At 42.4% G+C, this 23,369-nt stretch overlaps 1 pseudogene across 1 annotated transcript; it reads right to left on the bottom strand.

Annotated features, from left to right (window-relative positions):
- Window positions 1-21,016: 21,016 nt before the first annotated feature.
- LOC307095521 (farnesyl pyrophosphate synthase-like) lies at window positions 21,017-21,761 on the bottom strand (annotated as a pseudogene). Its single transcript has one exon. The product of its transcript is annotated as a farnesyl pyrophosphate synthase-like (transcript).
- Between the last annotated feature and the right edge of the window lie 1,608 nt (window positions 21,762-23,369).

Below are 23,369 nucleotides of genomic sequence, written 5' to 3'. Positions count from 1 at the left end.
TGTGGAGAAAAGGAAACCCTAGTACACTGCTGGTGGGAATGCAGACTGGTGCAGCCATTATGGAAAACAGTATGGCATTTCCTCAAAACATTAAAAATGGAAATCCCATTTGACCCAGTGATCCCACTTCTAGGAATATATCCTAAGAATTTGGAAACACCAACCAGAAAGAATATATGCACAGCAGCTCAATATACAATAGCTATGATCTGGAAATAGCCTAAGTGCTCATCAGTAGATGAGTGGGGGGAAAAGGCTGTGGTACATTTACACCATGGGATACTATGCAGCAATAAAAAAAGAAGGTTCTCTTACCCTTTGAGTCAGAATGAAGGGACCTGGAGAGTATTATGTTAAGCGCAATAAGCCAGTCAGAGAAAGATAAGAATCACATGGTCTCACTCATTTTTTGGAATCTAATGAACAAACTGATGAATAAAATAAATCCAAAGGCATAGAAACATGGAACAGATTGACAAATTTAAGTGGAAAAGCAAGGGTGTTGAGTCGGGGGAGAGATTAACAGGGGAACTTATATGCATATATGCATAGCAAATGAACACAGACAATCCTGTGGTGAAGGCCTGAGAGGGGCAGGTATGGGGTGGAGGGAGTCAATGGGGTGGGGGGGGGGTGGCGTTGGCACATTGTAATACTTTCAACAATAAAGATAAATTTTAGCCCTAACAGGTTTGCCTCAGTGGACAGGGGGTCAGCCTGCGGACTGAAGGGTCCCAGGTTCGATTCCAGTAAAGGGCATGTACCTTGGTTGTGGGCACATTCCCAGTAGGGGGTGTGCAGGAGGCAGCTGATTGATGTTTCCCTCTCATCAATGTTTCTAACTCTCTATTCCTCTCCCTTCCTCCCTGTAAAAATCAATAAAATATAAATTTAAAAAAATAAAAATAAATAAAAACAATAAAAGTACTTTATTTTTACCCAAGATATAAAATAAATTCCATGAGTTCATACTTATATAAATGAAGGATATAATAAACAAATAAATGGGTAATTTAGACAAATATACTTTATAAAATAATTAATAATGTAGGTGAACCACCCTCAAAAAAGGGAACATAATTCCCCACTCTTTTTTTGTTTGTTTGTTTTTAATCCTCACCTGAGGATATTTTTTCCATTGATTTTTATAGAGTGGAAGGGATAGGAAGAGACAGAGAGAAACACCGATGTGAGAGACATGCCTCCCACATGCCTTTGACCAGGGCAGAAGCCTACAACCAAGCAAGGTACATGCCCTTGACCGGAATCAAACCCAGGACCCTTCAATCTGTGGGCAGATGCTCTTTCCACTGGGCTAGGCTCCCCATTCTTTTTAAAAAAGATATATATTTTTAATGATTTCAGATAGAGGAAAGGAGAGGGACAGATAGAAACTTCAATGATGAGAGAGATTCACTGATCTGCTGCCTCCTGCACACCTCCTGCTGGGGATCCATCCCTCAACCCAGGCATGTGCCCTGACCGGGAATTGAACTGTGACCTCCTGGTACATGGGTCGATGCTAAGGTGACCAGATGTCCCGATTTTTAACAATTTGTCCCGCATCCTGCGGCGTTTTAAAAAAGTCCCGATTTTTGGAAAGAATGCATGACAAGCTAGGGAATGGCAGGAGAACAGGAAGGGAATGGAATATACGGTTTTCGGGGGCCATGTGGCTATTTAACCAGGATATGAGTTTTATATTATTTTTGTTATTTTTATAATGTTAAACTTTAATAATAACAAATAATAGGTGAGAAATGATTATGGAGAACTGCTTATCAAGTTCGCATTGTTGATCAGTTGTTAGAATTCGACCACCATTGTTTGGACTTAATGAACAATGGCATTTTTTGGGATTGGCAACGACGAAAACATTTTGTAACTGTCTCTCAGAGGATACACATCTTACTGCGTGCTAGTAAGCTAGTTAAACAAGTGATGTCATTACAAATCAGCTATTCAGGTAATTTATTTATTTATTTCATAAATACATAAATTTTCTTGAATTTAGCAGACAGTACTCATATTATTTATATTTTATAGTGGCGGCAAAAAGTCTAGCACCGGCCTTGAAAGTGACACTTAAGACTTACGTTACGGCAAATTCAGAGGAAAAATAATACAAGTTAGTATTGTTATTATTTAGAAAGAAATATAGGATTAAAATAATTTTTAAAATATAGTTACTTTATAACAATCAAATTAATTTAATTTATAAACTAACAATAAAATATGTGCATGTAATTATGTACCTACTTACTGTGTTTTTAAGCAATATGTATATAATAATTTATAATATAATTTTAAATTATTCCTTTTAGATTTTTAACATAATGAGTAAGAAAAGAGGATGCAAATTCAACGATGATCTAAGAAGTGAATTTCCTTTTATTAAAAAAACCAAAAGCGATTACAATATAGACCAAATTTTTAATCAAGAACCCCCCACTCCGGGCCGAAACCGGTTTGGCTCAGTGGATAGAGTGTTGGCCTGTGGACTCAAGGGTCCCAGGTTCGATTCCGGTCAAGGGCATGTACCTTGGTTGCAGGCACATCCCCAGTAGGGGGTGTGCAAGAGGCAGCTGATCGATGTTTCTCTCTCATCGATGTTTCTAACTCTCTATCCATCTCTCTTCCTCTCTGTAAAAAATCAATAAAATATATTTAAGAAAAAAAAAAGAACCCCCCCCCCCCGCCCCGGGTCAATGGTGTCCCGCTTTACCAATGTTAAAATCTGGTCACCTTATTTGATGCTCAACCACTGAGCAACACCAGTCGGGCAAATTCCATCTTTTTCAGCTGTGCATAGTGAATTCCTTCCTAAGAGTACAATATGAAAATAGGGAAAAAGAATAACTTTACATTAGAGATACTTAAACAAACATTATCTCTACCAGTTAATACAGGTTAACATTAACAATGATAAGCAAACTAGGAAAGAAGGAATTTATATCAACATAACGTAGTCCATATATGACAAGCCCACAATGAACAGCATACCCAATGGTAAATGAATGAATGCTTTCCCTCTAAGATCAGGAACAAGGCAAAAATGTTCACTTTTCCCACTCCTATTCAACATAATACTCCAACTCCTCACTGGAGCATTCAAATTGGATATGAAGAAGAAAACTCTCTCTGATCAAAGGTAAAATGATCTTATGTTTAGAAAGTGTTACATATTCCACAAAAAACTCTTAGAACTAAAAAGCAAATAAATTAATAAGCAAAGTTGTAGAACACAACAAAATCAATACTCAAAATTCAATATATTTCTATACACTAACGATGAACAATGCAAAATAAAGAACAATTCTATTTACAATAGAATATCCAAAATAATAAAATAATAACTTGGAATATATGTAACAAAGGCAAAAGTCTTATACACTGAAAGCTAAAAAAAAAAGTGTTACTGAAAGAAGACACAAATAAAAGGAAAGATGACCCTTGTGCATGTATTGGAAAACAATATTGTTCATATATCAGTGCATACTACCCAAAGTGATTTACAGATTCAATATAATGTCTATCAAAATCCCAATTAAGTTTTTTTGCACCAATATGAGAATTCATCCTAAAATTTATATGTAATCTCAAAGGACCCTAAATACGCTGTACAATCTTGGAAAAGTAAAAAAAAGTTCTTTTCATTAAATTTATTGGGGTAACACTGGTTAATAAGATTATGTAGGTTTCAAGTGTCCAATGCTGTGATGCATCATCTGTATATTGCATTGTGTGCCCAACACTCTAAGTCAAGTATTTTCCTGACACCATATATTTGACCCCCTATATCTTTTTCTACCCCTAGACCTCCCTTCCCTCTGGTAATCAACATACTGTTGTCTGTGATTATGAGTTTTTGCTTGCTTAGAACAAAGTTAAATAACTTAAATTTAGCATTATCAAAGACCTTGTCCTTTTCAATGAGTAGGGAAGTTGGGAGTGACCAGAATTGTTCAAATTCAGTCAATCCATATGTTTGGAACTAAAAACAAGTAAGAACTCATTTGTAGCCCAATTAATGAGTAAATGGTCCAATTTATTTAATAGCTAGAATCCTTAGCTTTACCTTACATAATAGTGTTTAGTTTATAAAATATAATTACAATATGTTGGCAGAACACTTTATGAGAGATATGGGTGAATATTTATTATTATAACTGTGTTTATAATTTAAAAATTGGAAGCCAGAACAATGTAAAAAATAACAAAGTCAGTAGTTTTAAGTTTCCTGATTTCAAAACAATATGAAACTACAGCTATCAAAACATAATAGTACTGGCATAAAGACAGATTTATAAAACAATAAAAGAGAATAGAGAGCTCTAAAAATACATGTACATGTGCATAGGAAAAAAGTGCAATTTAATAAACAAATAGCCGAAACCGGTTTGGCTCAGTGGATAGAGCGTCGGCCTGTGGACTCAAGGGTCCCAGGTTCGATTCCGGTCAAGGGCATGTACCTTGGTTGCATGCACATCCCCAGTAGGGGGTGTGCAAGAGGCAGCTGATCGATGTTTCTCTCTCATCGATGTTTCTAACTCTCTATCCCTCTCTCTTCCTCTCTGTAAAAAATCAATAAAATATATTAAAAAAATAAATAAATAAACAAATAAAGTTAATGTTAACAGTGGCTATATCTGCAAGATATAATTAAAGTTGACATCTATTTTCTTGTACATTCTTTTCTAAAACTCTAAATCTTCTATAATCAGTATTATTTTGATGGTAAAAGAAAAACACAGAATTTAAGGGAAAAGATTCAGAAGCCTGCAGCTCCATCTTTATTCTGCGGCTTCTTAACTGTATAGTCTGTGAAAGTACTTTTAATTCTCTGAATCAGGTTGCTAATTAAGAAATGAGAATGATAATAATTACATTATCTATGTACCAAGGGTATAGTAAAGATTATATAAATTAATTTGTCATCAAATGCTTCTCTCCACTTTCAGTTTAGTACTGAAACTGTGACTTGCCTAAGTCACATCATGATCTACACTAATAAAAGAGAAACATGAAAATTGACCGTACCTCAGCTATGCCCACAAGACACACCCACAAGCCAATCAGGAGTGAGTATGCAAATTAACCCAACAAAGATGGCTACGGCCATGGAGTGAGCAGGAGGCCTGGGTTTCCCGGGCGATGGAGGAAGCCACGCTTCCTGGCTGTCCCTGGCCTCTGCTCAAGGCTACAAAGTTTCAAATATAGAAGATAAATAAGTCCCAGATACCAGGGCCTCCTTTTGAGTCACTGGGGGGCGTGGCCAACCTGCAAACCACCACAGGCCCCTTGCCCAGGCTGCCCCACGCCCCAAGGGAACCCCCACCCTTATCCAGGACAGACTTCAGGACAAACCAGCCGGCCCTCACCCATGCACCAGGCCTCTATCCTATCTAATAAAAGAGTAATATGCAAATTGACTGTCACTCCCACACACAAGATGGCTGCCCCCATGTGGACACAAGATGGCCGCCACAAGAAGGCCAGCAGGGGAGGGTAGTTGGGAGGGACCAGGCCTGCAAGGGAGAGCAGTTGTGGGTGATCAGGACAGCAAGGGAGGGCAGTTGGGAGGGACCAAGGCCTGGAGGGGACAGCAGTTGGGGGGACCAGGTCTGCAAGGGAGGGCAGTTAGGGGTGACCAGGCCTGCAGGGGAGGGCAGTTAGGGGTGACCAAACCTGCAGGGAAGGGTAGTTGGGGACGACCAAGCCTCCAGGGAAGGTCAGTTGTGGGGGTACCCAGGCCTGCAGGGGAGAACAGTTGGGGAGGACCAGGCCTGCAGGGGAAGGTAGTTGAGGGGGACCAGGCCTGCAGGACAGGGCAGTTAGGGGTGACCAGGCCTGCAGGGGAGGGCAGTTAGGGGGGACCCAGGCCTGCAGGGGAGGGCAGTTTGGGGGGACCCAGGCCTACAGGGGAGGGAAATTGGGGGGGGGTGACCAGACCAGCAGGGGAGAGCAGTTAGGGGTGATGACGCTGGCAGGGGAGGAGTTAGGCATCAGTCAGGCTGGCAGGGGAGTGGTTAGGGGGTGATCAGGCTGGCGGGCAGAAGCTGTTAGGGGCAATCAGGAAGGCAGGCAGGTGAGGAGTTGGGAGCCAGAAGTCCTGGGTTGTGAGAGGGATGTCCGACTTCCCGTTTAGGCCCAATCCCACCAGGATCGGGCCTAAACGGGCAGTCGGACATCCCTCAAGGGGTCCCAGATTGGAGTCGGAGCAGGCTGGGCTGAAGGACACCCCCCCATGCATGAATTTTGTGCACCAGGCCTCTAGTAGTAGATAAAATCAATATATTTCTGAGCTTTCTTACATGATAATATGAAATTCAGGGGTCTTCTGTATGTCTGAAAGAACTGCCATTTTAACCATAATCAAACATTATTGCAATTCATGTTTTTATAAATATACTTTTATTGATTTAATAGAGAAAGTGAGAGATAAAAACATCAATGATGAAAGAGAATCATTTATCAGCTTCCTCCTATGTGCCCCACACTGGGAATTGAGCCCGCAACCCAGGCATGTGCCTGACCTGAAATCTAATTGGGAACTCCTGGTTCATAGGTTGATGCTCAACCATTGAGCCATGATTGCTGGGCTCATCCTATATAATAAAAGGCTAATATGTAATTCGACCAAATGACGGAACAACCCATCACTATAACGTGCAATGGCCGCCGGGGTCTGATGCTCAACGCAAGAGCTACACCCTGGTGGTCAGTGCCCTCCCACAGGAGGAGTGCCACTCAGCCAAAATCCAGGCTTACGGCTGGTGAGCACAGTGGCAGTGGCGGGAGCCTCTCCCACCTCCTTGGCAGCACTAAGGATGTCCGACATCCCCAAAGGGCTCCTGGACTGTGAGAGGGTGCAGGCTGGGCTGAATGACCACCCCCCAGTGCACAATTTCATGCATTGGGCCTCTAGTATTTTGCTAATACAGGGATCATGCCTAAACCAGCAGTCGGACATCTCTCTTGCAATCTGGCTCCTAACCGCTCAACTGCCTGGCTGCATGATCACCCCTCACGGCTTCTGCCTGCCTGCTTGATTGCCCCTAATCCCTGATCTTGCCTTCATGATAGCCCCTAACTTCTCTGCCTGCCAGCCTGATAGCTCCTAACTGCCTCTGCCTTCCTGATCACCACTAACTGCCCTCCCTTGCCAGCCTGGTTGCCCCCAACTGCCATCCACCGCCGGCCTGATCTCTCCCCCAACTGCCCTCCCCTGCCAGACTAATCTCACCCCCAACTGCCCTCCCATGCCGGCCTGATCTCGCCCCCAACTGTTCTCCCCTGCTGGCCTGATCTCCCCTAACTGCCTCTGCCTCGGTCCCCACCACCATGGTTTTGTCCAGAAGGAAGTTGGACATCCGGAAGATGGCCGGTAGACCCAGTCTAATTAGCATATTATTATTTTTTTAGTATAGATAGATTATATAGGATAAGATTGCTTAAATGGGGGGAAGCCTTTTTCAGCAGGAGAAGACACTCTTGGCAGACAAAAATACATAATCCCTATAGCTGGACTGATAGCCAGCCATATGTGCTATACTGCCAAACCGGTCATTAAAAAATTAAACCACTTTCTTACACCTTACACCAAATAGCTGTAGCCCTTAAAACCCCTCCTCAGCCCACACCTTAGGTTCTGCCTTAGCAGTTCACCCAGATTAGATTCTGATTGGTCGGTTTCTATGCCAGTCAGGGTCAAAAGCTCCTCCTCCTAGGCAGCCATTGGCTCCTCACACTTCACCCAGATTTGGTTCTGATTGGTCAGTTTCTATGCCAATCAGCATCTCCGGGCCTATCTCTGGGCCTGATCATAGAGTCAGGGCTGATCAGCAGCCCCCGCAGAGGCCTGGAGAGAAAGAGATGCACAGCTGCTGGCCAGGTCCAGAGAGAAAGAGAGAGGCAAGGGCTGATCAACAGCTGCCATGGAGGTATGGATCAGAACCTGCTTCTCGCCAGGACTCTCTTGAGGCCTGATCTGCAGCCCCCTTGGCAGTCAGTGCTGGGTTGCCGCACCCGCAGTGGCAGCGTCAGTGCTGGGTCGGGTCGAGCCTTCCATCATTTTGGATGTTATGGACCCTGTGTTTTTATATATTAAGATACTAGAGGCCTGGTACACAAAATTCTTGCACTTTGGGGGGTCCCTCAGCCCATGTGAGCCCTCTCGCAGTCCAGGAGTCCTCTGGGGATGTCCAACTGATGACTTACGCCTGCTCCCTGTGGGCCTAAGCCATTAGTCGGACATCCTTGGTGCTGCCAAGATAGCAGGAGAGGCTCCCGCCACTGCTACTGTGCACTCCAGCCATGAGCCCAGCTTCTGGCTGAGCAACACTCCCCCTGTGGGAGCACACTGACCACCAGGAGGCTGCTCCTGCATTGAGCGTCTGCCTCCTGGTGGTCAGTGCACTTCATAGTAACCGGTAATTCTGCTGTTCAGTCAATTTGCATATTAGCCTTTTATTATATAGGATATCTGTGGGGAACATTTTCCATAACACCTTTAGAAACAATGAGAACCATTTCTTATGTATGCTTCTCTTAATATGTAATACTAGAGGTCCAATGCACAAAATTCATGCAAAAGTAGGCCTTCCTTCCCCAAGCTGCTGGCACGGACTTCCCTCTGGCACCTGGGCTTCCCTCTGGCAGCTGGCAGACACCCAGGACCTGGGCTTCCTCCAGCCACCAGCAGGCACCCAGGACCCGAACTTCCCTCACAGCCCCAGCTTCATCTGGAAGGTCATCCGGTCTAATTAGCACATTACATTTTTATTATTATAGACTAGAGGCCTGGTGCACAAAATTTGTGCACTCAGAAGGGGGTCCCTCAGTCCTGCCTGCACTCTCTTGCAGTCTGGGAGCCCTTGGGTGATGTCCAACTGGTGTATTAGGTCCACTCTCCATGGCACGGACCTAATCCGTCATTCGAACATCCTTAGCACTGCCACGGAGGCGGGAGAGGCTCCTGCCACTGCCAATGTGCTCACCATCCATGAGCCTGGCTTCTGGTGCACTGACCAGAAGGAGGGAAGCTCCTGTATTGAACGTCTGCCCCTTGGTGGTCAGTGGACTGCATAGCGACCAGTCATTCTGCCTTTTGGTCAATTTTCATATTAGCCTTTAATTATATAGGATTATTCTCTACAAATTATAAAATGTTATTTATAAGGGCTGGGAAAATGCTTTATCTAGATTAAAGAAATGATATTTGACTCTAGCCATAACTAGTACCAAAATCAGGATGACTTAGAAATTAATTCTCACAATTCTGGAGGCTAGAAGTTAAGAGTCAAAATAGCAGCAGATCCAAGTCCCCTGTGACATCTGAAGAGGAAGCCTTCCTTGCCTCTTCCTAACTTCTGTTGGTTTGCCTATAATCTCAGCTGTTCCTTCATTTGTAACTCTAATCTCTGCCTTCCTTGTAGCATGGTGTTCACTCTCTGTCTTCAGATAGCCTTCTAATAAAAACTTCAGTTTTTCTGGAGTTGGTTGGGACCCACCCCACTCCAGTATCACCTCATATAAATAATTAGATATGCAACAACTCTATTTTCAAATAAGGTGCCATTCTGAAAAATATGGGATTGGGACTTCAAAATATCTAATTTTTGGTGAAGGTGGGAAGTAAAAATTCAACCCATAATACAAACATATATAATTATTAGAGGTCTGGTGCATGAATTCGTGCACCAGTGGGGTCCCTCCTCCTGACCTGCAGGATCAGGCCAAAACTGGTTCTCCAACATCCCCCGAGGGGTCCCAGATTGCAAGATGGTGCAGGCCAAGCCAAGGAACCCCACCGGTGCACAATCAGGGCTGCAGAGGGACGCAGGAGGTTGGCCAACCAGAGAGGGACCACAGGAGTGCTCTAGGGAGTATTCAGCTCGTCAAAATCAGTCCAGATGGCTGGACCCCAGCAACAAGCTAATCTACCAGTTGGAGTGTCTGCCCCTGGTGGTCAGTGTACAACATAGCCATTGGTTGACTGGTCAACTATCTGCCCCCTGGTGGTCAGTGCAAGTCATAGCAAGCAGTTGAATGGCCTTAGCATATCATTATCATATTACACTTTGATTGGTTGAACGGATGACTGGACGACTGGACACATAGTATATTAGACTTTTATTATATAGGTTATTAGAGACCCAGTGCACTAATTCATGCACAGGTGGGGTCCCTCAGCCTGTCTGGTGATTGGGGTCCAGTCTTGATTGGGGCTGATTGGGGCTGGCCGGCTGGCAGGAGGGACCCCGGGAGGTTGGCCAGCTGTGGGAGGTTGAGCTTCTGCCCCTTAGTGGTCAGTGAGCATCACATTGACTGGTCGACTGGTTGTTCAACCATTCTTAACGTTTGTTTAGGCTTTATATATATATATATATATATATATATATATATATATATATATATATATAGATATAGATATAGATAGATAGATAGATATAGATAGATATAGATATAGATATAGATACTGTGTCCAGAGGAATTGTCAGAATTAAGTAACATAATGTTTTTATTTATTGTGGTAAAACCTTGGGTTTAATAAAGTCAAAGCTGTTACAGAAAGTAACGGTCCCCTGCCCATGCCAATCCTATTTCCACCTCTTCATAGTTGACCTTTCTTTTTTAATTTGTTTTTATTTTATTTTATTGTTTAAAGTATTACATATAGTAGTACATATATCTCCCTTTTTTCCCCATTTACATTCCCCCCAGCCTCCCCTACCCCCTGTCACATGCCCTCATCCCACCCACCCCCCAGTGTCTTGTGTACATTGTTTGTGCTTATATGCATGCATACAAGTTTTAGGTTGATCTCTTTCCCCCCATCCCCAACACTCCCCAGCCTTCCTGCTATAATTTCACAGTCTGTTCAATGCTTTACTGCCTCTGTATCTATATTTTTGTTCATCAGGTTATAATGTCCTTTATTTTTCATAAATGAGTGCGATCATGTGGTATTTTTCTTTCATTGCCTGGCTTATTTCACTTAGCATAATGTTCTCCAGTTCCATCCATGCTGCTGAAAATGGTATGAATTCCCTCTTTCTTATAACAGCATAGTATTCCATTGTGTAGATGTACCATAGTTTTCTAATCCACTCTTCTGCTGATGGGCATTTAGGCTATTTCTAATCTAAGCTATGGTGAATTGTGCTGCTATGAACATAGGGGTGCATATATCTTTTCTGATTGGTGTTTCTAGTTTCTTGGGATATATTCCTAGAAGTGGGATTACTGGGTCAAATGGGAGTTCCATTTTAGTTTTTTGAGGAAACTCCATACTGTTCTCCAAAGTGGCTGCACTAGTCTGCATTCCCATGAGCAATGCACGAGGGTTCCTTTTTCTCCACATGCTCACCAGCACTTGTCATTTGTTGATTTGTTGATGATAGCCATTCTGAAAAGTGTAAGATGGTACCACATTGTCATTTTGATTTGCATCTGTCAGATATTTAGGGACTTTGAGCATGTTTTAATATGTCTCTTGGCCTTCCTTCTGTCTTCTTTTGAAAAGTGTCTATTTAGGTCCGTTGTTCATTTTTTTATTGTATCATTTATCTTCCTTTTATTAAGTTGTATGAGTTCCCTGTATATGTTGGAAATTAAGCCTTTATCAGGGATAACATTTGCAAATATGTTCTCCCATACAGTGGGCTTTCTTGTTGTTTTGTTGATGTTTTCTTTTACTGTGCAAAAGCTTTTTATTTTGATGTAGTCCCATTTGTTTATTTTCTATTTAGATTCCATTGCCCTAGGAGAGGTATCAGTGAAATAATTTCTTCGACATATGTCTGAGATTTCTCCTCCTGTGGATTCCTCTAGTATTTCTATGGTTTCCCATCTAATGTTTAAGTCCTTTATCCATTTTGAGTTTATTATTTTTATGATGTAAGTAGGTGGTCTAGTTTCATTTTTTTGCATGTATCTGTCCAATTTTCCCAACACCGTTTATTGAAGAGACCATCTGGACTCCATTTTATGTTCATGCCTCCTTTGTCAAATATTAATTGAGCACAGTGGTTTGCATCGATATCTGTGTTCTCCATTCTATTCCATTGGTCTATATGCCTGTTCTTGTGTCAGAACCAGGCTGTTTTGAAAACAGCGCCTTTGTAATACAGCTTGAAATCTGGTATTGAGATCCCACATACTTTGTTCTTCTTTCTCAGGATTGCTGTGGCTATTCGGGGTCTTTATTTGTTCCAGATGAATTTATGGAGAGTTCATTCTAGGTCTGTGAAATATGCCATTGGTATTTTAATGGGGATTGCATTGAATCTATAGATTGCTTTGGGTAGTATGGACATTTTAATGATGTTGATTCTACCAATCCATGAACATGGTATGTTCTTCCATCTGTTTATTTCCTCTATCTCTTTTTTCAATGTCCTGTAGTTTTCCCCGTATAGGTCTTTTACCTCCTTAATTAAGTTTATTCTTTGGTATCTTAATTTTGTTGGTGCAATGGTGAATGGGATTGCTTTTTTAGACTCTCTTTCTGTAAGTTCACTATTGGTATATAGAAATACCATAGATTTTTTGTGTTAATTTTGTATCCTACTACATTACAAAATTCATTTCTTAATTCTAATAGTTTTTTGATGCAGTCTTTAGGATTTTTTATGTACAATATCATGTCATCTGCGAATAAGAAGAGTTTTACTTCTTCTTTTCCAATTTGGATGCCTTTTGTTTCTTCTTCTTATCTAATCTCAATGGCTAATATTTCCTGTACTATGTCGAACAGGAGTGGTGAGAGTGGGCATCCCTGTCTTGTTCCTGTTCTTAGGGGAAATGGTTTTAGTTTTTGCCCATTGAGTATGATGTTGGCTGTGGGTTTGTAATTTATGGCTTTTATTATGTTGAGATATGATCCTTCTAATCCCATCTTCCTGACAGTTTTTTTCAAAAAAAAATGGGTGTTGCATTTTGTCAAATGCTTTTTCTGCATCAATTGATATGACTATGTTTTTTTATCTCTCAATTTATTTATGTGATGTATCACATTTATTGACTTGTGGATATTGTACCATCCTTGCATCCCTGGGATAAATCCTACTTGTTTATGTTTTATGATCTTTCTGATGTACTGCTGAATCCTAGTTGCTAGAATTTTGTTGAGGTTTTTGGCATCTATATTCCTGAGGGATATTGGGCTGTAAATCTCTTTCATTGTGTTTTCTTTGTCTGATTTTGATATTAGGGTGATGCTGGCTTCATAGAATGAGCTTGGAAGTGTTCCTTTCTCTTGAATTTTTTGGAATAGTCTGAGGAGGATAGGTTTAAGTTTTTCCTTGAATGTTTGGTAAAACTCCCTTGTGAAGCCATCTGGCCCTGTGCTTTTGTTTGCTGGAAGCATTTTGATGACTACTTCAATTTCTTCCATAGTTATTGGCCTATTGAGATTTTTAGATTCTTCTTGATTGAGTTTTGCAAGGTTGTATTTTTCTAGGAATATCCATTTCCTCCAGGTTGTCCAGTTTGTTGGAATAAAGTTGTTCATAGTATTTTTAAACAATTCTTTGTATTTCTGTGGGGTCTGTTGTTATTTTGCCTCTTTCATTTCTGATTTTGTTTATTTGGGCTCTCGCTCTTTGCTTTTTGGTGAGCCTGGGTAGACATTCATCAATCTTGTTTATCCTTTCAAAGAACCAGCTCTTGGTTTTGTTGATCTTTTGTATTGTTTTTTTTTTTTTTTTCCGTCTCTATGTTGTTTATCTCTGCTCTGATCTTTATTATTTCCTTCCTTCTGCTGACACTGGACTTTTCTTGTTGCTCTCTTTCTAACTCTTTGAGTTGTAGGGTTAGGTAATTTATTACCATTGTTTCTTGTTTTTTTGCAGTAGGCTTGTAGAGCTATGAACTTCCCTCTCAAGACTGCTTTCCCGGTGTCCCATAGATTTTGGATTGTTGTGTTTTCATTGTCATTTGTTGCCATGATGTTTTTTATTTCTTCTTTGATGTCTCTGCTAACCCAGTCATTGTTTAGTAGCATGCTATTTAGTCTCCATGTGTTTGATTTTTTTGGATTGTTTTTATTTTAGTTGATTTCCAGTTTTATGCCATTGTGATCTGAGAAGATGCTTGATATGATTTCTATCTTCTTGAATTTGAAGAGACTTTGCCTATGACCCAAGATGTGGTCTATCTTTGAAAATGACCCATGTGCACTTGAGAAGAATGTATATTCTGTTGCTTTGGGGTGAAATGTTCTGAAGATGTCAACTAATTCCATCTGGTCTAGTGAGTCATTTAGGGTTGATGTTTCTTTACTGATTTTTGTTGAGAGGATTTGTCCAATGGTGATAGTGGGGTATTAAAGTCCCCTGCTATGATTGTTTTGCTGTTGATCTCTCCCTTGATATCCTCCAGGAATTTTTTTTTAATGTATTTGGGTACTCCTGTATTGGGTGTGTATATGCTTACCAGAGTTATATCTTCTTGTTGTATTTCTCCCTTTGGTATTATGAAGTGGCCTTCCTTATCTCTTGTTATGTCCTTCACTTTGAGATCTAATTTGTTAGATATAAGTATTGCTACCCCAGTTTTTTTTTTTTCATTTCCATTCGCCTGGAAAACCTTTATCCATCCCTTTACCATCAGTGTGTGTGCATCTTTTTTTATGAGGTGGGTTTCCTGTAGACAGCAGATATATGGGTCATGTTTTCTTATCCACTCAATTACCCTAAGTCTTTTGATTGGGGCATTTAATCAATTTACATTTAAAGTTATTATTGATAGGTACTTGTTTGTTGCCATTTTTATTCTTTACCCCTGTGTTCTTTCTTCGCTTCCTATTTCTTCTTTTTACAGCATTTATTGCATTGCTGATTTGGTGGTAATAAACTCCCTTATTCCATTTCTGCCTGTGAAGCTCCTGATTCCATTTTCAATTTTGAATGATAACCTTGCTGGGTATAGTATTCTTGGATTCAGTCCCTTGCTTTGCATCACTTTCTATATTTCATTCCATTCCCTTCTGGCCTGGTGTGTTTTTGTTGAGAAATCTGTTGATATTCTAATAGGAGATCCCTTGTAGGTGACTTTCTGTCTCTCTCTGACAGCCTTTAACCTTTTGCACTCAGATGTTGAGTGTGACTAGACATGGTTAGCATCGGTATCAGCTCTTTTTATACTCTTTGAATGTATCAATAATTTGAAATTTAAAAATATCCAAATAAATAAGTTTGTATGAAAAGAAACTCCAGTTTTTTTTATTCTACTGCTGCACTTTGTAAAATCTGGGGTATTTAAAAAATTAAATCCCGAGTAGAATAAAGGAATTGAGAAAAAAGCAAGTGAGTGCAAAGGGTTAAGATTCTTACTGTGTCGTTGGTGTTTGCCAATTTAATTATGATGTGTCTTGGTGTTGGTGTTTTGGAGTTCAACTTGTTTGGGACTCTATGTACTTCTTGGACTTGCATAGTTTTTTTCTTGCCAATATCAGATAAATTATCTGTCATTTCTTCAAACAGGTTTTCTATTCGTTGCTTCTCTTCCTCTCCTTCTGGTTCCCCTATTATGCAAATGTTTCGTTTTATGTTGTCCCAAAGCTCCCTTAGGCTCTCCTCTTGCTTTTTAAGTCTTCTTTCCAGCTCCTGCTGTGTTTTTGTGTTTTTTCCTACCTTGTCTTCTTATTTGCTGATGCAGTCCTCAGACACTTCTAGTCTATTGTTTAAGCCTTCCATTGTGTTCTTTATTGCACCTATATCATTCTTCATCTCCTCTTCATTCCTTTTCATGTTGGTGACATTCTCATTCAGCTCCTTATAGTTCTCATTGAGTTGTGTGTATTTCTCATTGAGTTGTGCGTATTTGTCATCTAGCCGTTTAAACATCCTTATAACCATTACTCTGAATTCTTTCTCTGATATGCTGCTAGCCTCAATTTCATTTAACTCCCTTTCTTGTGATTCCTCTTTTTCTTTCCTTTGGGGATTGCTTTTTTGTCTTCCCATGTTTTGATGTAACATTTTTTTTTTATCATTGCATCACCTTTTATTGATTTCCTACAATGTGCCAGAACTTTTAGAGGTTTTCATTAATTAGGTATTTTATTGTCATTATTTTTAAATAAATCTTTATTGTTCAGATTATTACAATTTTTTCTCCTTTTCGCCCCCCATATCTCCCCACCACCCGGATCCCACCCACCCTCTGCCCTTACCTCCCCCCCGTTGTCCTTATCCATAGGTGTATGATTTTTGTCCAGTCTCTTCCCGTACCCCCCACACAGACACCCCTCTCCCCCTGAGAATTATCAATCCACTCCCATTCTATGCCTCTGATTCTATTATGTTCACCAGTTTGTTCTGTTCCTCAGATTTTGAATTCACTTGATTTTTAGGATCACTTGTTTATAGATATGTATCTGTTGTTCATAATTTTTATCTTTACTTTTTTCTTCTTTTCCCTCTTTTTAAAGAATACCTTTCAGCATTTCATATAATACTTGTTTGGTGGTGATGAACTCCTTTAGCTTTTTCTTATCTGTGAAGCTCTTTATCTGCCCTTCAATTCTGAATGATAACTTTGCTGGGTAGTGTAGTCTTGGCTGTAGGTTCTTGCTATTCATCACTTTGAATATTTCTTGTCATTACCGTCTAGCCTGCATAGTTTCTGTTGAGAAATCAGCTGACAGTCGTATGGGTGCTCCCTTGTAGGTAACTATTTTTCTCTTGCTGCTTGTAAGATTCTCTCTTTGTCTTTTGCCCTTGGCATTTTAATTATGATGTGTCTTGGTGTGGTCCTCTTTGGATTCCTCTTGTTTGGGGTTCTGTGTGCTTCCTGAACTTGTAAGTCTATTTCTTTCACCAGTTGGGGGAAGTTTTCTGTCATTATTTCTTCAAATAGGTTTTCAGTATCTTGCTCTCTCTCTTCTTCTGGCACCCCAAAAATTCAGATATTGGTACGCTTAAAGCCATTCCAGAGGCTCCTTACGCTATCCTTACACTTTTGGATACTTCTTTCTTTCCACCTCTCTGGTTGGGTGTTTTTCTCTTCCTCATATTCCAGATCTTTGGTTTGACTCTTCTGGTACGGTGGTCTACAGTTGAGTGTCTGTATATTCTTTATTTCAGACAGTGTATGCATAATTTCTGACTGGTCCTTTTCCATTTTTTTTTTGTATTCTCATTAAGGTCCTTGAAGGTCTCTTCAAGTTTCTCAGTGGTTTTTAGAAGATTCTTGAGTAACCTTATAAATGTGGTTCTGAACACTGTGTCATCCATTAGTTTGCTTTCCTCCATCTCTCATACTTGTGACATACTTCAGTGTCTCCGCATTTTGGCTGCCTCCCTGTGTTGATGGAGTGGCTTTGTGTGGTCAGTGACCTATAGGGGCCGGTAGCTCAGTTCCCCAATCACTCTAGGTGGTCGCTTTTGGTACACCCCTTTGTGGGCTGAGTGGAAAGTCTTGGTGTAGTTAAAAGCCTTGATTGCTGTTGGTACACTGGGAGTAATTGACCTCCAGGCCAATTGGCTGTGAGGACCTACTGTGTCTATAATGGAAGCGCTGCTGCGCTGGAGACAACAGTAGGGCTTTGGTGCTCACTGAGTCCGCCTCTTGAATGTGTCCCTTATGAGAGTGGTTGAAATCTGGTGTCGTCCACACCGACCACTAGATACCCTAGTGTCTGGATCTCTAATGGGGAGCAGGTCTGAGGCCTCCCAGTAGGAGCTACAGCAAGAGCTACAGTTTTCTCCTCTTTGCTTGGGTGGTTTTGGAGCAGTCTGACTAGAGCTGCAGTTAATTTGGTTGAGCTGCCACAGAACAGGCCATTTATATGTAAAAGCCGCTGTGTGGAGCCTGGGCGGGTTTGTAGAATGTGCGGGGCGGGGTCTCAGGGCAGGGTGGGGTCTCAGGGCATCACTAGGCTGGGGCGTGGCCAATGGCCATGGCTGCCTTCAGCCATCTCTGCCTTTCCACGTTTCCAAGTCCCCGTGTCCCACGCTCCAGCGCAGCAAACCCTGATTGCTGGGCGCACCTCTGCAGAAAAGTCACTCTCACTCTTCAACCTATGGACGAGAGTCCAGCTTCTCCCCATAGGCGTCTGCTTGTCCAGAGTGATCGGGAGTTTGTCTCCCTTTCGGTTTGAAGAAAAGTCGCGCGCCCAGTCGCCCGCCTCCAGCTCGCTTCACGCGTGCCTCCGTACCTCAGCTCTCCAGCGTTTGCGCTCCCTTCTCTTCTTAGTTGTAAATCTACCACTCAGCCAGCTTTCCAGTGGTTCTGGGTGGTAGACGTTTTGTTTTTTAGTTGTATTTTTTAAATGGTTGTGCGAGGCAGTAGTTTAGTTTTTTAACTTTGCCGCCATCTTGGTTCCTCCTTGCTGTAGTATTTTAATTGTTGATCTGATTGGTTTGATACTCAGGTTCTTTTGGGGATGGTGCTACTGGTGTGATCTCTCAGGTCTCCTAGGCTTGGTAATCTAGTGTAGCTCCCTATTTGAGCTATTTGGGTTCTCTTGATGTAGGCCTGTAAGCTGGAAAGGTACAACTGCGGTGTCTAGAAGTCAGTAGCTGTGGAGGGGGGTGTCCCAATATTTGCTTTCTTGCGCCCTTGATTGAAATCGTGCATGCCCAGTGGGGACTCTCAGTGGAACCCAGGAACCCTCTGCTGGGGTGATGGGTCTCAGGTGGCCTGCATTCTGGAAAGGCATGACTGTGGTGTCCAGAGTTCTGTAGTTGTTGGGTGGGCAGACTCAGCTTTTGCTGCTGCACCTGTGTTGGGTATGCGCATGCTCCCAGTGGAGGATCACAGGGGCACCCATGGTGCGTTTGCCATTGAGGGGCACTGAAGTACTCTGAAGGGCCCTGGCACTGAAGCCACGTAATTTAGGCATCTTTGGGCAGGTGTCCAGGATGAGTGAATTCAGAATTTCTAATGCTAGGGGGAGTGCGTCTCCCTTTGTCCAAGATCAGACCCAGCAAGTACTCACAGCAGCTCCCACAAGTTCCCTGTGGTTAGATGGGCTCAGGGTGCCTGCCCTGTGGAAATGTGCACGCAGACTGGAGATGCATTTTCTGGCACAGAGTTCTGACGCACTTTGAGGGGCCCTGGCACTGAAGTTAAGCAGCTGGGGTGTATGTGGGCAGTTATTCAGGAGGTGGGAATTCAGAATTTCTACTGCAGGGCAGCGCATCCTTGTCTGTGCAGAATCACACCCAGCAGGGACTCAAAGCAGTCCCCCAGAGGACCCTGTGGATATATGGGCTCAGGGTGCCTGCCCTTTGGAAATGTACTCATCTGTGGCAGTGAGTTTGCTGGCACAGAACTCTCACACACTTTGAGGGGCCCTGGAGTTGAAGTTACACAGCTGGGGTGTCTGCAGGCAGTTATTCAGAAAGAGTAAATTCAGAATTTCTACTGCGGAGCAGTGCACCCTTGTCTGTGCAGAATTACTCCTAGCAGGGGCTCCCAGAGGCTCCCAGGCGCTGCTTACAGAGTGGTGTGCCCTGGATGCCTGCGTGGCTGGAAACACGTGAAAGTAGTGTCCGGAGTTCTGCCGCTGGGGAGTGGGAAGATGCACTTACTGCTGTGGGAATGATACACCTTTGGAGGTGGAAGTCCCAGGGTCCGCGGGTCTGCAGCTTGGGTAGCAGGATTTTGGCTGGAGTGGCTGCTGGGTCGAGGGAAGTGTCAAAGTCCTGTCTGGGTGGTGGTGCTGATGAGTTCCTAGAAAAGGCTATTGTCTCCTTCAAGATAGTGTGGGCTCTGTGCCCAAGTCCTGCACTCCAGGGAGTGCCCACAGTGGCTGTAGTCTCTCCTTGTCCAAGAGAGCCTGGTCTGCCAGCCCCTGCTTCTCCTGTGAGACTTAACTGTCCCTTACTCAGTCACACACACACCACACACATCCACACACTCTCCTTTCATACCCTCACTCACTCACTTCCTCTCCCTCACCTCTGTCCTGCCAGCCGCCATCTTTTTTTCTACATATGTAATTTCCATAGATGACCTATTTTATGTAATTATATATATATATACATCTAATCTAATAATAGACAAATATGCAAATTGACCGCACCTTCGCTACGCCCAAGCCACACCCACCAACCAATCAGGACGAATATGCAAATTATCAAAACAAAGATGGCGGCTAATTTGCATATCGCGACAGAGTAGAAAGAAGCCAAGAGCTGCAGAAGGGAGCAAAGCTGCAGAGAAGCAAGCAAGCCGGGGGGGGGGGGGAGGAGAAGGGAGGAGCGGAGGTGGGGCCAGGGGAGAAGGAAGTTGAGCAGGCGGGGCCGGGGAGAAGGGGCGGGGCCGGGGGAGAAGGGAGGAGCGGAGGCGGGGCCAGGGGAGAAGGGAGGAGCGGAGGCGGGGCCAGGGGAGAAGGAAGTTGAGCAGGCGGGGCCGGGGAGAAGGGGCGGGGCCGGGGGAGAAGGGAGGAGCAGAGGCAGGGCCAGGGGAGAAGGGTGGAGCGGAGGCGGGGCCAGGGGAGAAGGGAAGAGCAGAGGCGGGAGGGGGAGAAGGGAAAAACAGGCGGGCTGGCAGAGAAGGTGGGCCAGGGGAGAAGGGAGGAGCGGAGGTGGGGCCGGGGGAGAAGGGAGGAGCGGAGGCGGGGCCAGGGAAGAAGGAAGGAGAGCGGGCTGGCAGAGAAGTTACAAAAGCAGGGGGGCTGGCGGAGATCGTGGGGCGGGGGACAAGGGAGGAGAGCAGGCAGGGTGGGGTAGAGTGCAGCAGGAAACCCTATTGCAGGATTTTTCCTGCAACGGGAACACTAGTATATATATATCATTAATATGCTAATATGCTCATAATTCTGCTATAGATTTTTTAAAAAAATCTTATCTGCTTTTATTCCTTCCTGAAATGTTTGTATAGCTCACATTTATTTCAGTGTTTCATATTAGAAGTGTTTGGAGATTTTTTTTTGTGTGTGTGAGCAGAAATATGACATAAGAACTTAACTCTTGTCTAATATATTAATATTAGTGAGGATTTACTGTAATTTATTGAGAGAGTCCCCTCCCTGCCATGGAAGTCTCCAGGTCACTTTTTTTCACTTGTAGATCTTGTCCGCTAGCCGCAGGAAGATGGCTGGGGGCAGAAGCAAAGGGTACTTACTGCTCAATGAGACACACAAGGTGGCTATAACTGTCTTCCTCAAACTTCATGAACACAGTCTGCAGATTCAGTTCTTCTAGAGTGCCTTCTCCAGGGCTACCTTCTCAGCCTCTTTCTGCTCATACTTATCCTGCAGGATCTGACACTGTTCCATAAAGGCCCATTGCAGACACTGAACCACCAGCCAGCTAGCTGCATTTTTTTGTCCTGGATGTCAGTGCCAATCTTGCCCATCACACTAGAGTCCCCAAAGAGGTCAAGGTAATCATACTGAATCTGAAAGCGCTCTCCCATCTCCACTAGAATCTTCTTGTCATTGGCAAGTTCCTTTTCCCCATTAATGCCTGCCATATACATGGCACCAGCTACAGAAAGGTAGAAAGAGTAGAAAGCTGTCTTATACTTGACAATAGATTTGTACCTCTTTTCAGTGTATCTGCCAAAATCCACGTTGTCCCAAGGGGCTGTGATGAGGTCTAGGATCTGTCCAATCTCATTCTGATAGGAATTCTGCAGGAAGATGTTGATCAGGTTCAGGTAATAGGGATGCTCTCGGCAGTAGAGCTTCGGCAGATGCTAGATACATGCTTACAGAAGCATAGCATCATTGATAGTATCCAACCTATGCCTGGATTCTGATACCAGCATATGTGCCCTTGTCAGGTGAGGGATGACCCCATGATGTCATCTGACACCAGAAAGAAAGCTTGACACATTTCCACACACCAGCCCATAGGCAAGGCCCATTGGAGACTATCAGCATCCTGCTTTCTTGGTTCCACCAGATCCTGGAATGCTATGAGCACTGTCATATCCCTCTGGTACTTGCCTCCAATGACATTGTACTCCAGGACCTCCTTGAGCTGGGCAATAGCATCTCCTGTATCTGGGTGTCCCATGTCATTCTCAGTTAGCACCTGACAATTAGGGAGAAGTGCTGTTGTGATCTCTAATAGCATTTCCCATTAATGGAGACCAGGGTTTCACAGTGAAATGGCTAAATAGAGGCCTGTGGCAAAAAAAAATGTATAAGAATGATTCTGATATATCTTACTTTTCTTGGGTTTTTTTTGGAATGACATAAAAGACTATTGCAATCATTTCAAAAGAGCTCCAGAGCTAGGTGATAAACTATAAGATGATTTTCACTTCAATAAAGGAAATAATTGCAATGAATGAAAACATGAAATGCATTAAAATTCATCCATTCAAAATTATATTTAGAAATGGAAACTCATAGATCACCTTGTGAGGATACTAACAAGCCAATTAATTTTCAAATCTGAAATAGAAAAAGAAGATAAATTACGCATTTATACTGCCCATTCTATACAAACTCTATCTCAGAATAACCAGATAGTTGACTTGAAAAATGTTTATTTATTTATTTAATTACTTATTTATATTGTTGACAGTATTACAGATGTTCCCCATTACCCCCTTAGTTGTCCCCCTCTACCCAGTCCCTGCCCTACCCCAGGCTTTCACCACATCATTGTCTGTGTCCATGGGTTATGCATACATGCATATATGTTCTAGTTAATTACAATAGAAGAAATGATATATTTAGAATTATCAACATTTTGCATATCAGATTGCTTTCCAATCAGAATGCTTTTAATAAATTTATGCTTTCACTAGCTTTGAGTTATTTTATTTTAATTTATTTTACTATTTTACTTAATCCTCATCTGAGGATATGTTTTTAGTGATTTTTTTTAAAGAGAGAGGAGGGTGAGGGTGGAGGTAAAGAGAAACTTTGATAGTTTGTGTCCTGTGTGCCATGACCAGGAATTGACCCCACAACCTAGATAAGTGCCCTGACTGGGAATTTAACTTGCCACCTTTGGGTGTATGGGATAAAGCTCCAACCAAAAAAGCCACTTGGCCAGGGCCTATTCTATCTTTTTATTAAATTTATTAGAATTACATTAGTTAATAAGTTTATGTATGCCTCAAGTGTATATTTCTATGATATATGATCTTAATATTGCATAATGAGCCTAATACCCAAAGTCAACCATCTTCTGTCACCATATATTTGACTGTCTTTACCCTTTGTTACACCCTATCCCCTTTCCTTCTGTTAACTGCCATACTGTTTTCTGTGTCTATGACTTTCTGTTTGTTTGTTTTTCTTATTTGTTTATTTGTTGGTCTCAATTTTATAATCCCACATATGAGTGCAATCATATAGTTCTTAAACTTTTTCTGTCTGACTTATTTTGCTTAGCATGATATTCTAAAGGATCATCCATGTTGTTGCAAATGGAAATATCTCAGCTTTT

This window comes from Cnephaeus nilssonii (genome assembly GCF_951640355.1).
Source record: "Cnephaeus nilssonii genome assembly, chromosome: X".
Lineage (NCBI taxonomy): Eukaryota > Metazoa > Chordata > Mammalia > Chiroptera > Vespertilionidae > Cnephaeus > Cnephaeus nilssonii.
Note: the sequence above shows the minus strand (reverse complement) of the source record. Positions and strands in the feature narration are given on the sequence as shown.